At 37.9% G+C, this 16403-nt stretch overlaps 1 protein-coding gene across 5 annotated transcripts in view; it reads left to right on the top strand.

Annotated features, from left to right (window-relative positions):
- The window catches only part of numb (NUMB endocytic adaptor protein), a 75249-nt gene that overhangs the window by 2493 nt on the left and 56353 nt on the right, over positions 1 to 16403 (top strand). Inside the window, exon 1 of one of the 5 annotated variants that reach the window (XM_081347239.1) lies at positions 10428 to 10528. The exons of the other annotated variants lie outside the window; for them this stretch is intronic. The gene's annotated coding sequence lies outside the window, so the exon portion shown is untranslated. Of the gene's footprint in view, positions 1 to 10427; positions 10529 to 16403 lie in introns of those variants that run through there. 5 annotated transcript variants of the gene reach the window in all.

A 16403-nucleotide genomic window follows, 5' to 3' on the forward strand; every position in this document is an offset into this window, starting at 1 on the left:
CAGGATGAATGGCTGAGATGTGAGATATCACTGCCGTTTCTGCACATGGACTTTGACCTGGTGTGTGTCCAGTTCTCTGACTTATGCTGACATCACAGTCTACGACAGCACATTCATGAACCGCTATCTGGGAATCCAGCCATACCCCTTTTTCACCAGAATGGAGCTGGTGATTGGCCAGGGATCTCTCAGAACCTGCAGCACGCTTTCTGCAATCTCTTACTCCAACTTTTGAGAACATATGTAATTTGATTCAGTGTGTTTGACGCAAGAAGGAAGTTATTTAAAGTTGCAAAGAAGTGGAAGGAAGTAGTATTTTTGTTTTTGTCACTTCATGCATTTTTACTGATCTGATAGAATCGTTTTGATAAATCAGATAAGCTTAACCCTTGTGCATCAATTTAAAAAAGTTACTCATAGGTCCAAAGAGGACAAAAATGTCCATGTCAAAAAACGGTCATAAAAAGTTGAAGCTTGGGAGCACAGACTTAACTTTGGTATCATTTTAAAGAATACCCTTGGCAGATTATTGCTAAAGTAAAATTTTTTTTATAAGTAAATCCAAAAAAAAGTTATATAGGTTTAAGTTTATTAAAATTATTTATGAATATTATTTTATATAAAATATATATTTTATGAAACACGTTGAACTCTAAAACGGCTAGAAAATCAAAGCCATAAATCTAAATAAGTTGTGTTCCAAATTTGAGGTTGATATCTCAAAAAATGAGCTTTCAGTAAGATTTTGTTTGGGCGCAGTACCAAACTTTCCCCATTGGATCCCAGCAAAACTCCTCTGGTCACACAGTGATTGGCTTTGTTATTTGCAGTTGAGTTTTTCTCTATCAATACTACAAACACACAAACACATTTTTTTTTATATAACACACATACCAACCACACTCTGACATCCATACCAACACACGCATACAATTATCATTGCATAATTTATCCAGTTGGCTCTATAATAGCTCAAAATTCATGCAGTTAAAAGTAACAAAAAACAAAAACTTACACATAGGTCCAAAAGGGACAAAAATGTCCATGTCAAAAAACTCTCATAAAAATGTTATGCTTGGGAGCAAAAACTTAAGTTTGGTCTCATTTTAAAGAAGACCCTTTGCAGATTGTTGTTGAAGTGAAAAAAGTGAAAAACGTGCAACCAAACTTTTTTTATAGAAGTTTAAGTTTATGAAAAATATTTATGAACATTAAAATTAATATTTTATATAAAATATATACAAGTATTTTGTATAACTAGTGCAACATTTTTTTTTTCAAATGAAATGGGGGTGAAATAGTAAAATTACAATAAAAATAGACACCTGTGCCAAAATTTTATGCAGTAAACATAAAAAACCCCAAAAACTTACACATAGGTCCAAAAGGGACAAAAATGTCCAAGTCAAAAAACTCTCATAAAAATGTTATGCTTGGGAGCAAATACTTAAGTTTGGTCTCATTTTAAAGATGACCCTTGGCAGATTGTTTTTGAAGTGAAAAAAAACTGAAAAAAGTGCAACCAAAAAAATGTTATAGAAGTTTAAGTTTATGAAAAATATTTATGAACGTTATAATCAATATTTTATATAAAAAATATATTTTATGAAACATTTGGAACTCTAAAACTGATATAAATTCAAAGCCATAAATCTAAACAGGTTGTGTTCCGAATTTGAGGATGATATCTCAAAAAATGAGCTTTCAGTAAGATTTTGTTTGGGCGCAGTACCAGACTTTCCCCATTGGATGCCAGCAAAACTCCACTGGTGAACACAGTGATTGGATTTTCGATTTGCAGTTGAGTTTTTCTCTCTCAAATATTACAAGCACACAAACACACTTTTTATTTTATTACACACATACAAACCACACTTAGACATCCATACCAACAAACCCACACAATTATCGTTGCATAATTTATCCAGTTGGCTCTATAATATGCCGAAGCAGAAAACAGGAATAAAGCGAGTATTTGCTTTATAGGCCTAACCTGAAAAAATGGCACCATCTGATAAAAAATGGTAAAAATGTCAATTTTGAAGCCTTGCCAACAGAATGAAAGCCTATTAAAAAAGATTGCATCATTTTATAGTTAAACGGCACAGGGATTAAAAAATGCAGTTTTAATGGGTTTCAATGGGGACATTTTTGTCCAAAAGGCGCTGAGAGGAAGTATTTTGTGTAACTAGTGCAAAATCGATTTTTTAAAGGAAATGGTGATGAAATAGTAAAATTCCAATAAAAATACACACCTGTGCCAAATTTTATGCAGTTAGCATTAACACAGGCAAAGGGATCCAAAAAACAAAACTGAAAAGGACAAAAATGTCCTCAAGGATGCACAAGGGTTAACTATTTTACACTTTGTTACATAAATGTGTTTTCACAAAACGGATATTATTTGATCTTCAGTTCCTGCGCTATACTCATTTTTTCAAGATTTTGATCGCTTATTTTATGTTCTTGCCGGCTTTTTTATCATAAAAATTTGGCTGGGTGGCTATCCTGGCTAATAACACATTTTTCTGTGGTGTGACAAACTCAGAACACATACTTAATTTTGACTTTACAGGGACTTTAATGGAGTTCACGTCACCGAAAGCAACAGATATGAGCTGTGTTTTATTGATCATCAGCTAATTTCAAAATCAAAGACCGTGATAGGAGAATAGGAGGCCGCTTCATTTACTTTTAATGAAGATGATTGTGTGTTAAGCGTCTGTGACTTTGATTTGCGATAGTTTGTGCGTTGGGTTGATGAAGAGATGCTCAGCTGCTCATCTGTGGCGATGCGTGTTGCAGTAGCGTCGTCATATCTGACTATAACATGACATATAACACGCTCTCACACGTTTATTTTTTAGCACTGATGGGAGGAGTCAAATTTACATTTGTGGTTTCAACAACCAGATGCGTTTACACTTGTCCAGTTTGGTCTGGTATACGGCCCAGACCTCCTCCTGAAGTGGTTTGAGCGATCGGATTCAAATCCGTCTCGAATGCGTTTCAGAGGGTATTTACACCTGGTCTTTTCACCATCGGATAGCTATCCGATCACAGAAAACGCATGAAGTGAGCAGGTGTAAACAGGCCCATTATGATGCACAGCACATCCAAGTGAAACGGACTATTGATTGATTGGATGGAGGAAGATGAGCTTGCAGTCGATTTTAAGAAAGTCATGGGGTTTAAGTGGACTAAATGACCGGAGAAGCAGAGAGAAAACACCATTAGATCCGGTTATGACATTTTGATTAAATTAAAAATGGAAAAAATTTAAACATTCCTGTTATTGAATGTTGCAGGGCTTGACTTTAAAGATGGAATAGGTGATTCTCCACAGAAACATCTTTTGTCATGCTGGTTGAAAAAGTCTACTCACTTGAAAAAGCAATCACTATGTTTAGCGGTCTAAATGTATTTTTATAAATCTTCTGTGGAAGGCGCAGGACCATAAAATGTTCATTGCATTTGGACCCAAGATGCCAGATATGACAGGCAAACAGTTATTTATGTTCATTATTGTAGTAGCCTACTGTTACTCACTGTACTGAAAAGTTATCTCACTGATGAATGACACATGATGTAATCCAATAACGTCGTCTCTAGTCATCTCGCTTCTGGTCTGTGCGCGTTCATGTGTTTTGGAGGAGGCTTCGTTTTGGACAGCGATTTGCAGGGAGGGGTAGGATCGTATGCATTCAATGCTAGCAGGCTAAATTTAGCATTTCCCAGATCACCTATTGCACCTTCAACACCCGCCAAATGCGGGTCTATTTCAGCAGTGGCGTGTAACACAGTCACTCCTACTAGACACTTTGGCGGGTTGCATTTTATATACATTTTTCAATTGTAGTCTTTTAAAAAGGCATGTGAAATAATAAACCTAAGTGCAATGTAAATATAGGTTTTTCGCTACATTACGATCCTGAAATATCACAAACACTTCCAGTACTCATTTTCTGCAGCGAGTGACACACAAACCCGTCTCTCCTCACTCACTCATTTCATTTGCTCTGCATGGATAATGTTGGTGTTACAGGGCTTAAATTTCGGCGTGGGATTGTGCGTATTGCGCATAATTTTACTCATTGCTGCAGATTTTGTTCTCATACTGAAAGTGCGGCACATAAATCCGCCTCTCAGTACTAAAATTAGTTATTTTTTGCTGCTTATTGCGCTTAAACAGTCAAATACTCACAAAATAATGTCAAAATGCCTTTGCGAATATTCACGTAAACACAGTCATATGTTTTAAAAGAACGTAAACAGTTGAGAAAGAAAACACACGTGTAACAGTATAATTGATCTGTGCATCAGGTCTTAAAGTGACGGAAGCCTAATACACCTGCTGACATATTATGAGATAATATTAAAAATATCTAAATGGCAGTTTTTCCCAGTGGTATCGATGTCAAAATTGTGGCCAGTGAAAATGCTGAGTGGCTAGTAACTTTGGAAAATCGCTAGCCACAGTGGCTAATGATGAGTAAAAAGGTTAATGTTAAGCCCTGAAAGGGTGAATTGTTTTTAGTTAATGATCTGTAAGACGGGGGCTTTATTAGTGCTGGTCATTGATTCATTTACATTTACATTTACATTCTGGACTTCCATCATGTGCAACTAATGATTCCTCTACAAATGATTCAGAACGCTGCAGCTCGTCTTGTCTTCAACGAGCCCAAGAGGGCCCACGTCACTCCTCTGTTCATCTCTCTGCACTGGCTACCTCTCGCTGCTCGCATCAAGTTCAAGGCATTGACGCTTGCTTACAGATCTATCACAGGCTCAGCTCCCTCCTACTTTCACTCACTCCTACGAGTCTACATCCCTACCAGAAGCCTACGATCGGTCAACAAGCGACGTCTCGTGGTTCCATCACAGAGAGCCACAAAATCACTTTCCAGAACATTCTCATTCACAGTTCCATGCTGGTGGAACGCTCTCCCCACCCTCATCCGGAATGCAGAACCCCTGACAACATTCAAGAAACAGCTGAAAACCCATTTCTTCCGTGAGCACTTAACCTCATGAAAAAAAAAATCCCTTTTTCCTTTAAACCCTCGCTTATCGGGCTTATGCTACTCTGAACAATGCCTGACCTAGGGCTGGGCGATATGGGCAAAAAAAAATATCACGATAATTTTTTTATATCAGTCGATATCGATAATTATCACGATAAAAGTCAAATCTTTATTTCTTTCAAGTTTAAAGGCATATTTTTGCTCCTAAGTAAAAGCGTTAACTGTGGTTTTAAACTACCGTACTCTTTATTGTCAGAACATATCATGACAAACACTTGCCAAACAGGTGATCATTTCACAAATCTGAGGTAGAACATTCAAACATTTGTCATTTTTCCTTAACAAAATAAATATATTTATTGGACAATTTCTTAGTTTCTGCATGTGCTATTTTTTTTTTTTTTTTTTTTGGTAAAATGTAACATTCTGACTGTTTGAGTTTTATTAAACTTAACTATTGGTCATCCAGTATCATGCATTTAGATCATGACAACCACAGATGAAACCAGGCATAGCCTATAGCACCTCACTATCCTGGCAAAGTGTAACTTTATGGTTTCTATGGTATTTGTATGAAAAACAGTAGCCTAAATACATTATTAAATACTGTAATTATATTCCATTAGTCCTTTAATACATTGTCTACATTAATAATATAATAATTCAATATGTATATCCCAGATTTCAGTTGATATTACTAGGCTAACGTTACGTTACAGTAAATCCATGGTAAATGATGGGAATTTGTAGACGGAAAAGCCTTCTGACTGTATCGCTGCGCACAGTGTTTCTCCTGTTTGTCAGCGCTGTTTCATCTGCCTTTAAACTGGTTTAAATCACTGAGACATTTGTGTTCTTCGCTGAACTCAAGCGCTTCTCACTGGATTTCGTGACCGAGACCGATCAGTAAACGCATCTGCTCTAGTGAGCTCGCGCTCGCGCTGCCGTTTGGACTTTGAACCGAGCGGATAAATGGTCCGTGTGGCGCGCGGTTCAAATGAGTTTCGTTCCGCTTTTGGCGCATAAACATTATCGAACATTTATCGACCTCTTGATATCGTTTTATCGAGAAAAATTATATCGCGATAATTATCGTTATCGTTTTATCGCCCAGCCCTAGCCTGACCTTTGTATTTTGAGCACTTCTTGCGTTGTTTTTTGCCTCTTCACGATGACTCGCTTAATTTAGTCCTAATTTGTAAGTCGCTTTGGACAAAAGCGTCTGCTAAATGACTAAATGTAATGTAAATGTAAATGTCATTGATTCAAGTAAATGTTTTGACACTTGGGTATAAAGTGTTTTAATTCTACAATATATGGTGTAAAAACGTCTGAGTGCTGCCCTCTTCGAGTTGAACGGTGGCTACTGCAGTTGAATTTTCTTATTTTAAGTTGTTACCCCGTGTATACAGGCTCTGCCAACGGCTCACTACCCACGCCCTTGGCATAGGCTCAGCCCCTGGTATAAAAACATTGAGTATTGAAAACGATCAGGATAGCGTATATTAGCATCTAGTTAGCATAGCCATTTATATGCTTTTTTAGATTATTTCGTGTAGCCTAGTTAGGAAGACTTGAAATCTCTGTTTTTTGCTTAATTATTATAACTAAATCATACCAAAATTAATCTAAATGCATGGGTTTGAAATTTTTGAAAGTTCGTTAGCATTTGCTATGAGCATTAGCCTAAATTAGCCATAATGCTTATGTTTTACAACTCAGTCACTGTCCCCATTCTCTCTTGCGCTGCTGCTTCGCTAGCATCGTCGGCATCGGGAGTTAAGACCGCAGTTTGATAAGGCTCTGGCCTTGTGTCCACAGACAATTCACCCTCCTCCACTTCAGGTGAAGCTGGGGGAGAAAAGTCATCTAGGCTACTTCAAATGACCGCTCTGTTGCAAAGTTACTGGCGTCACTCCAGTCACTCTCCATCTTTGCGAGTCTGACAGCTGTCAATCAATCCGTCACTGTGGGTCTCAGGTGCACGGCCCGCCCTCGGCTCGTCCCCTCTGTCTCCGCCCACTTCCAGAATTTTTTAATATATTTCCAGTAGGTGGAGTCTGGCTCTGACCAGAGGTTGAGTTACACTTTAATGCCGACTTAAAATATCTCATACACTAAAACAAATGTTTTGCATTTGCAACAGTTTGCATTCATCTTTGAGTTATGACAACTTGTAATGACCTTTTTAAAGTTGATTACTTAATAAAATTAAGTTGTTACAACTTATTTCAACATAATTGAGTGGTGGTGCTGGGCTGGACCCAATTAATGTGATGCATTTCAGTTCAAATTAACATCTAGCATAGCACATGTTAAATGTAGGCCTAACTTATTTAGCTTGTAAATTTAATGAACAAGTAAAATATTATGTTGACTGTTGTCAATGCCAGTGTTGTAGTAGCCTATACTTTCATGTAACCACTGACAAACCTAATTACAAGCACTACTTTTCTACTCTTCAGCACAATGGTAACCACAAAAATTTAAACATGGCAGAAATGGCCCAACTCTGTGTTGGTGAAAAATTCATCAAGCTGTTTTAGTCCTCAGATTGGTGTTTTTCCCTAGTTGCATGAGTGAAGCTCCATTCAGTATGATGTAGCTTTAAAATGAACCAACACCACAGCGTGTGGAGAACCTTATCAACATGCAGAATAATGCTAATCATAATTAAGTCTCAAGCATCGTTAATGCTTATGCTAATAGAGGCATTTGTATCTTCAGACCATCTGCTCTCAGACCCTGGATCTCATTTTACAGGAACACAATGCTGGTGTTAATGAGAACCCTTGACTTTCAAAGTGTGTTGAAACCTGCCAGCCAGTTTCACCTATCAGCAAGTGTCGTAAGAGGAAGAACATTGCGAAATTCCTCTGAAGCTCGTCATTGTTGACGTCATTACACATCTGCAGTTATTTTCAAAGTGTTTCCCACAGGATTCTGGGAGACTGTGGGGGGTGAACAACATCGGTCCGTCTATGTGTTAACGGGGGAATGCACCCAGAAGAAAATGTTGTACATTTTAAGTTAAATGCATCAATCAGGTTCAGTTTGAGAGTTTAAAATTAAGAGCTCCAACCCTTTTTCACTGACCAATTTAAATGGAGTAAAAAGTATTTGATTTGACTTGTACTTGGACTTTAAAGCAGACTCAAACATCTTTTTAGATGTGATAGTGTCTCTGTCCACATTAGGATGCCAAACAATTTGAATAAAGTAATAGTAATAATAATAGTGTTTGCTATTAATATTATTATTATTATTATTATTATTGTGATTATTATTATTATCCCAATATATTACTATTGCAATATAACAGCACTGTAAAAATAAATGTAAATTAAAAATGTATATTTCATAAGATGTATATATTCATTATTTTACTTACACAGTACTAAAATTACAATACTCATGTCTTCATTTCTTCTAAACTTTAATTTTGGAAGAAAACCGCAGTTTCTGTTAAAACAGGTTCACAAATGTGTACATTAATTAAGTGAAATGCTAACCATCTGTGCACAAAATTGTTGGAAATGTTGGAAATTCCAGTGTGAAATACAGCCCACACACTACAAGATGACCATGCCGATGTTGGGCCCCATTCACCCCCTTCCCACAATCCTCGGTAAAGTCCAGATTATCTTGATGGTTCTACAGGTTATTTGATCAGATTCTCCTGTGGTGTGATGTGTGTTTAGAGCGTAGGGCCGCACTGATCTCAAATCTGAAATATCCAGCATTTTCAAACCTTTGTCCTTTTTCCCCCGCAAATTTTCTGTAAACACACAGTCCAAACAATATTATTGCCATTTCTTCTTGCCCGTCGTATGTCATGTTTGATTACTCTAAAGTCATGTTTAGAAATTTTCAGTCGGTACAGTCTTGGTCACATCGCAGCACTCCACAAACTATAGGAACAAAACTCCTAAATCTATGGGGTTTTTTTATCGTCATGTTTGTGGTCTCACATTTGTTCAGCCTTAACTGGTTGTGTTCCCAAAATCCATGTTAAACTCATGAGCTTGCGCCACTGTGAACCAAGATTTTATAAACGCCGGCTCACTTCGCTCTGAAACACTCAGCACCGCACACTATATACTTATTTACATTTTCCAAAGTTCAAGTTTGGTGAACTCTGCCCTTAAAATTGGTATCACGTGAAGACGTGAGACCAATAAATGTCTTATACGTCATGCTCTAACCTCTGAGTCTGAATCATCACTTTCACATTTGACACTTTCACAAAGGTCTCTTGTATGACAATTAAAAGAACACAAACTTTAAATCTGCAAGGTGGCATATTTTTACACATTCGATACATATTATATGTTGAATATTGTTTTAAAAACAGAGGCTGCAGAGTGTAACATCACATTACAACGATAGCATTGTCTGTAGAAATAGTTTTGCATGCTCAAAGTCTAGTGTGACCGTGGCTTGGGGGATCTGGGCAATTAATTTGGAAACACTTTTATCAGATATACAGAACTGTGAAGAGATGTTGCATCTCATCTACTCTGTAAAAAAAAAATAAGTTATGTTAAGTTAATCAAAATAAGTTAAGCAATTTTTACAAAGTTATACAAGATTCAACTCATTTTTTAATGTCAGTTTAATGTAATTTAAGTTGAAATGACTTAAACATCCGAGTTGATTGTACTTAAAAACTTACTGCAGCCACTTTTTTAGTGTAGTTTACCAAATGATAAACCTGTCAACATCCTCATGTCATTTACAACTCTTTTCTGTCTCTTGTGGGACAAAAGATGTTAGACAGTGAGTCTAATATTTAGTGACCAGCTCCAAAATAGACAAAAATCACCCTAAAATTCAACTTTCTCATAGAAAAGAGCAGCGTGAACATTCTTCTAAACGCCTCCTTTTATGTTCCGCAGAAACACGAAAGAAAGAAAGGTTAAAGGTTTTTGGGTGAACTAACTATCCCCCTCATACAAGAGGCCTTTGTGAAAGTGTCAAACGTGAAAGGGGTGATTCAGTGCTGTAAGCTTCTTGATAGCGAAGCTAATTATCAGGATAAGAGTGTTATCATCAGTGTTAACGCAGCTACAGAACGCAGGACCTGTAGTTTGAGCACAGTGCTTTAATTCTCTGCCGGGTTATCATCGTCACCCTCACGCTCAAGGACAGCCGCATGCTAATCTGTGACCTGTGGCACACTGTTCTCTTCTCGATACCCTGCACACGTAACGTGCTGCATGCGCGTTACCGCAAGAAAAGCAGTGGTTTTGATGCTGGTTTCCCGGAAGCAGAGCAGTCGCAGATCCGACTGGTTGAGAGGGTCTCCTCTCATGCGCTCAGATGCTGGCCCGCTGTCAGGAACGGAGAGCTTACTGAAGGCTCCTCGCTGACACCAAATCTGTTCTGTTTGCTGCATCATGGCTCACTCGCATGCTTGTGTAACCCAAGCCCCGTCGTGCTGCGCTGCGCTCGCCGTGTTGCTGTTGACGGTAATGCGGAGTGTTGCTTTTGTGACTGAGGTGAGGTCAGGATGTTTCCTGTGGTTTGTTTGTGGGCAGAGCGTTTCTATTCACAGAGCTCATGAAATAGGTTTTGTCATGTACGTCATTTTAGCTGAATTTCGACATGCACTTTCTGCCTGTACTCATTCACAATTTTGTTGCAAAATGTGCTTTTTTTCTACACTGAAGAGAACAATTTGGTGTGGTATTTATTTTGAAACTGCTAGTCAGTAGAAAAACTGAGTGTTTTCTTGTAAAACATGCCCCAATAAACAATTTATTTTAATTGAATGTTTTTACAGTGTAGGCCGTCATAACATTTCTCTGCAAATTCTCTGCATTTCTCCTCTTCTCTAGCTTGCTTAGTTGTCTAATAAACCTGCCATTGTATATTATGAAAATTGTTTGTTCTGGCATATTTGCTTTTGTTCCTCTTTTGGATAAAAGCGTCTGCTAAGCATGAAGACGATGTAATAAAACGGCAGCCGTTTTGAGTTGTGAGCTGAAGATTGCTGATGCAGACGTTTGACTCAACACTGGTGATTCAAATGTGAACGCGCACATAAGCAGCACAAGCACATATTGTGCTTTCCAAGAGCTCCCTCCCTCAGATAAGACGAGAGTAACGTGGGAAGAATGTGCATTCCTTTCCTGAGGAGAAGGAGGAGGAGGAGGAGGGATGGCGGTGCGTTTCCTTCTCTGACTTCAATCAGTGGACGATCCTCAGCCGTTCAGGCTCAGAGATCCGTGTGTGTGTGTGTGTGTGTGTGTGTGTGTATGGTGATTGTGCAAAGCTTTCTGGGGAACGTTTACACTAACTTCAGACTGTTACTATACGATCAGACCACAACTGATACAAAGTAATCTAATTTGGTAGATTTTCAAAAATACGGTAAAAACAGAAATATATATATTTTTATTTTATTTTTTTAGATATTTTTCCAATTACAAAAAAAAAAACAATTTCTATTTGAATATATTGTAAAATGTAATTTTTTACTGTGATCAAAGCTGAATTTTTAGCATCATTACTCCAGTCGTCAGTGTCACATGATCCTTCAGAAATCATTCTAATATGATTTGATGCTCAAGAAACATTTCTGATTATTATCAATGTTTAAAACGTTTTTTTATGGAAATCATGATAGTTTTTTTTTTTCAGCATTCTTTGAAAAGAATAGCATTTATTTGAAATAGGAATCTTTTGTAACATAGGCCTAAATATCTTTACTTTCACGTTTTATAAATTGAATGTGTACTTGCTGAATAAAAGCTTTATCTTTTAAACAAGAAAAATCATAGCATACATTTCACATGTATTATGTAGCCTAGTATCATTACACAGCTCTGTGGAATACTTGATTCTGATTGGTCAATCTGTCAATCGCTCAATCCAGCGGTATGTGATTCCTCGATAACAACCACTAAAAGCAGATAACTCAGGCTCATCCGGGTTATTGAAATCAGCGTTTTAAGCTTGCTAGGAAAGTTTTTTCCACGTGGAAGTTTTACGTTTGGTGAGCTAATAAAATATTATGTAACAGTTATTTAATTATGCCATCCATTATCCTGGACTCGCTCTCTCTCGTTTCCTACAAACGCAGCCGCTGCCATTTTGCGACGATTGTTTTGTGCACTGTTGGATTATAAGATAACAAACAGGAACGATTTTAAAACAGTTTCATCTCAGATCAATATCTCTTTTCCCCATAATTATTTACGTGGTGGAATGCTGTGTAATAAGACTGTTTACCGTATCTCTTAAAGGTGCTGTATGTAACTTTTTTTTTTACTCTACTAAAGCATAAAAATACCATAATATATTTGCAGATATTTAAGAAACATGCTAAGTTCACATACTCGTTTCTCTGAAAAACACTTCTAGCTAGTTATTTTACTTATTATTTTACACGTTCCTGTTGTCAGTCGGTTTTTGTTTTGGTCTGTGATTCCGCCCACTTCCAGTTCACCCAATAGTATTTCGTCATCCGGGATGCCAGTTAGACAAACAAACAAACAAACTGGGCCAGAGATTGCAGATTTACTCACAACCTAAAAAGCCTCTATCCATCTAAAAATGTTTATGAACGAGAGAATAGTAAAACGCTGATAAATCAACTTATTAACTTACAGTATGCAAGTCTCTTCGGCTTTCGTTGTCAATTGCGCTCGTTCCTGTTGCGTGTTCTCAAACTGGCAACCCGCATGAGCGTCGAGTCTGAGCAGGAGGGGGCGGGGAAATAACGATCTCTGATATTTTGAATTTGGTCTGCAGTACCGATGTCGACCACTAGCTGTCATTCTTACAGACTGCACCTTTAAATGTCCGTCTAGTTTGAACTTGCCGCGCTAGCAACTGCTCTCTCCGTGGAAACTTTGCGTTTGAAGAGCTAATCAAATATTTAATCTCAGATCAATATTTCGCGTCTAGTTATTTACCTAGTGCCAGGTAGCCGTGTACCCCCACCCCCCACCCTTTTTTTTTTCAAGATGTACCTTTTGGAGAAGGGCTTTTTGAAGACCAAATCTTGTCTTGTAAAGAAAATGCTTTATTTGAAAATAATTTTCATATTGCACATTTTTCAAATCTTTAATTTTTGTATTTTGCTGGTAAAATGTACCAACAACAACAATCACATTCAGAAATAATCACTTTATGGCATAGATACCATAACAATAACCTGAATTTCTCATTTAGTGTACTTCACTGTGACTGATTTCAGTGAGGGAATGATCCTTCCTCCTCATTTGGTAGAAATGGGGCCAGATTGGGCCCCCTGTTGGGATTAGCAGTAGCACAGGGTGTACTGGACCCGAAGCCATAGCATTCTCGACCCGACAGAAGCCCTCGCTGTGCTTGAGCAGAAATCACCTGCCCTCGGTAAGCCAACGGTGTCTGAGACTGATCTGAGCTTCATTCACAGCGAGGTCTCGGCCCGTACACTGATGGAGCTGCTCTTCGCTTCAAAGCAATCAAAGCACTTCTGCGGTCGGTGCCACGGGGTAATTTTCCATTAGCCGGACTTCTTTTGCTCCACTGCACGCACTGGTCCGTAGAACGGCGATCTCTCTGAGGCTTCTCATGCAATACAGTGAGTCTCCATTGTCTTGGACGACACACAATGAGTTCTTTGAGTTTGTTCAGTTGAAGCTGTGGGCCGAGAGGGAGAGGGCTGGACGGATTGGTCGCTTCAGGTGTCACTCAGGTGGAGAATGTTAAACGCTACAGGCCTCTCTTGGCCTCCTCGAGTGGTCGGACCGGTCGGGCAGGAACGGGATGTGATGAAATTCCCTGCTCTGGTTAGATCCAGCACGCTGTGAGTCACATCGGCTCCTGTTACCTGTTCTTCAGTGTTCTCTTCCACACAGAGCACCAGAGCAGTTCGTACTTCGTATCTGATTTGGTTGGGTTTGATTCATGCACTAAGCCCTTGTGGAATTGAATAAAGCTTTTACAAACAATTATTGTTTACGGCAAGCATGACGTTGTTAGGGCACTATGAAATCTGTTTTATTTTTTCCCATATTCCATTTTTTTCCCCGTTTTAATTGTTCTGCTTTCTGTTTAAATGGTTAAATAAAATTATAGACAAAGGAACTGCTAACTGCACATTGAATTAGATCCAGACTGGAGAAAGTCTAGAAAGTCTTATAAACTGCATAGTGCAAAAAAAGTGTAAAATGCAAGTGAATTGAAAGCTAGACATGCATGAGCAAACATTATTAAAAGTTTAACAAAAAGGAAATTTTAAGGGCCCTATGAAATCCATTTTTATTTTTTCCAAAATTCTTTTTTTTTTTTTTTACATTTCTGGATTCCATTTGAATGGTTTAATTAAAGTTTCATAATTAAAAAGCATGTCTAACCATTTACAGTATATGTTCATATTTTTGGGCCCTATAATTATTTTGCATTATGACAGTTAAGCACATTTCCCCCCAAAATATCGATTTTTTTTATTTTTTTATTTTATTTAATTTTTTACATCCTAATGGTACAAATAAATGCTTTATTTCCTTAAATTTGTTTTGTGAAATATGATTATGTTCCTAACCGTTTTGTGACATTCACTCATGTGCAATAAGAATATTAGGCTTTTCATTCTGCTGAATGGTCTTTTGACAGGATTAGGTGCAGGAGTAAGAATGGCTTGCTGGTTTCAGTCAGGATGGATTGTTTGTGATTTTAGTCACAGGTTTCAGATGTACTTGTTGCTGGACTGGCAGAGCCTGAATAAAGCATGAGTACACAGCCATCAGAGGCTCTGGTTTCAGAAGGGCATTTAACAAACCTGCAGTTTACTCTGACAAGACCTGTTTGAGCTGTCCGAAGAGAATCAACATAACCTCTGTGTGATGGGCCAGGCGTCCGGCCTCGACCTTCTCTGATATTTTAATAGGAGACGTGGGGCTGGTATGTTACTATTAAGGTTGATATCTGTTGATATCTTTGAACAAGCGTGTGCCCACTTTCTACCTTCATATGAGAGTTTGGTGCCGCTTTCACTGTGCAGAGTAGTTAGGGAAGGTATTGGGTATTATATATATATATATATATATATATATATATATATATATATATATATATATATAATGGACTTTAATAGCGTTTGAGGTTTTTAATGTTCTAATGAGGTTTTAAATGCTGCATGTAAGTGATTGGCATCACAAAAAGGGAAATTCATCAAGTTATTTAAGAGGAGGAATTTTTATTGGTGCCACTTAAAAGCATTTACTTTTTTACATTGTCACCACATGGAATCATAATGTTTAAAAAGGGGGGTTGATTATGATTTCACTTTTCTAACTTTAGTTAGTGTGTAATGTTGCTGTTTGAGCATAAACAACATCTGCAAAGTTACAATGCTCAAAGTTCAAAGCAAAGGGAGATATTTGCTTTTTAAGAAATTCCTTTTTAAGGACTACAACAAACGGCTGGTAGAGACTACAATGAGATTCCTCCCGGGTTAGTGACATCACCAACCCTAAAATTTACATAAACCCCGCCCCGGAGTACACTTGTATGTCAAAGGCGGCCTTATCATGTGTGCCCTTCGGATGTGAGCTTGAAATCTGTGGGAATGAGTTGAATTATGCGCAATCCCGCGCCGATATTCAGACCCGGTCACACCAACACTATTTAACCGGAGTGAATGAGAGGAGGCGGGTGTGTGTCATGGCAGCAATATGATTAAATCATATCAAATCTCAGCTGTTGCCCCAGAGTTAGGCTATGTGAGATACTATCATCAAGATTCCATCATCTGATAAAACTCAAAACCTTTTGAACTTTTAATGCCTCAGTTGACACCTGAGTGTTTGTGTGTGTTTAAGCTGTCACTGTGGAAAGCTGATTCCTGAGTTATCATTCTTTCTTTTTTTTTGCACTTAGTTTCAGCTTTTTAAAGTTTGAGAATGAGGAAACTGGGTCATTGTGCATAATTTAGCAGTGATTAATTTCTTTTCCACGTATCTCCCTGAAGGAATAGGGATCCACCAAAGCATTTTTTTTTTTTTGACAATGCTTATTCGGAAATTGTTTCTAATAAATCTGCATGATTAATCTGTAAAAGATTGTGATCTCGATTCAAACACCCACACAATCTCATTCCTAAATGACAACGATTCGTCTGTCTATGAAACCTTTGACAAGTGCGATCACCGCAAACATTCAGATCTCGCACAGTCACTGCCGCTGACCCAGAGAGAGCAGATAAGGTATGAAACAGCTTTAAAAAACTGTTAGTGCTGTCTGTCATATCGACCACCCCTTTGCGGTCAGATGAGATGCTGTCACGCTATATGTCAGTGTCATTATTCTAACATTAATTTCATGTTAGTATAGTTTCCTTAACCCCAAAATACCACTTTATTTTCACTTTGTATATTTAAA

Source organism: Scardinius erythrophthalmus, assembly GCF_964197995.2.
Source record: "Scardinius erythrophthalmus genome assembly, chromosome: 19".
NCBI classification, from domain to species: domain Eukaryota; kingdom Metazoa; phylum Chordata; class Actinopteri; order Cypriniformes; family Leuciscidae; genus Scardinius; species Scardinius erythrophthalmus.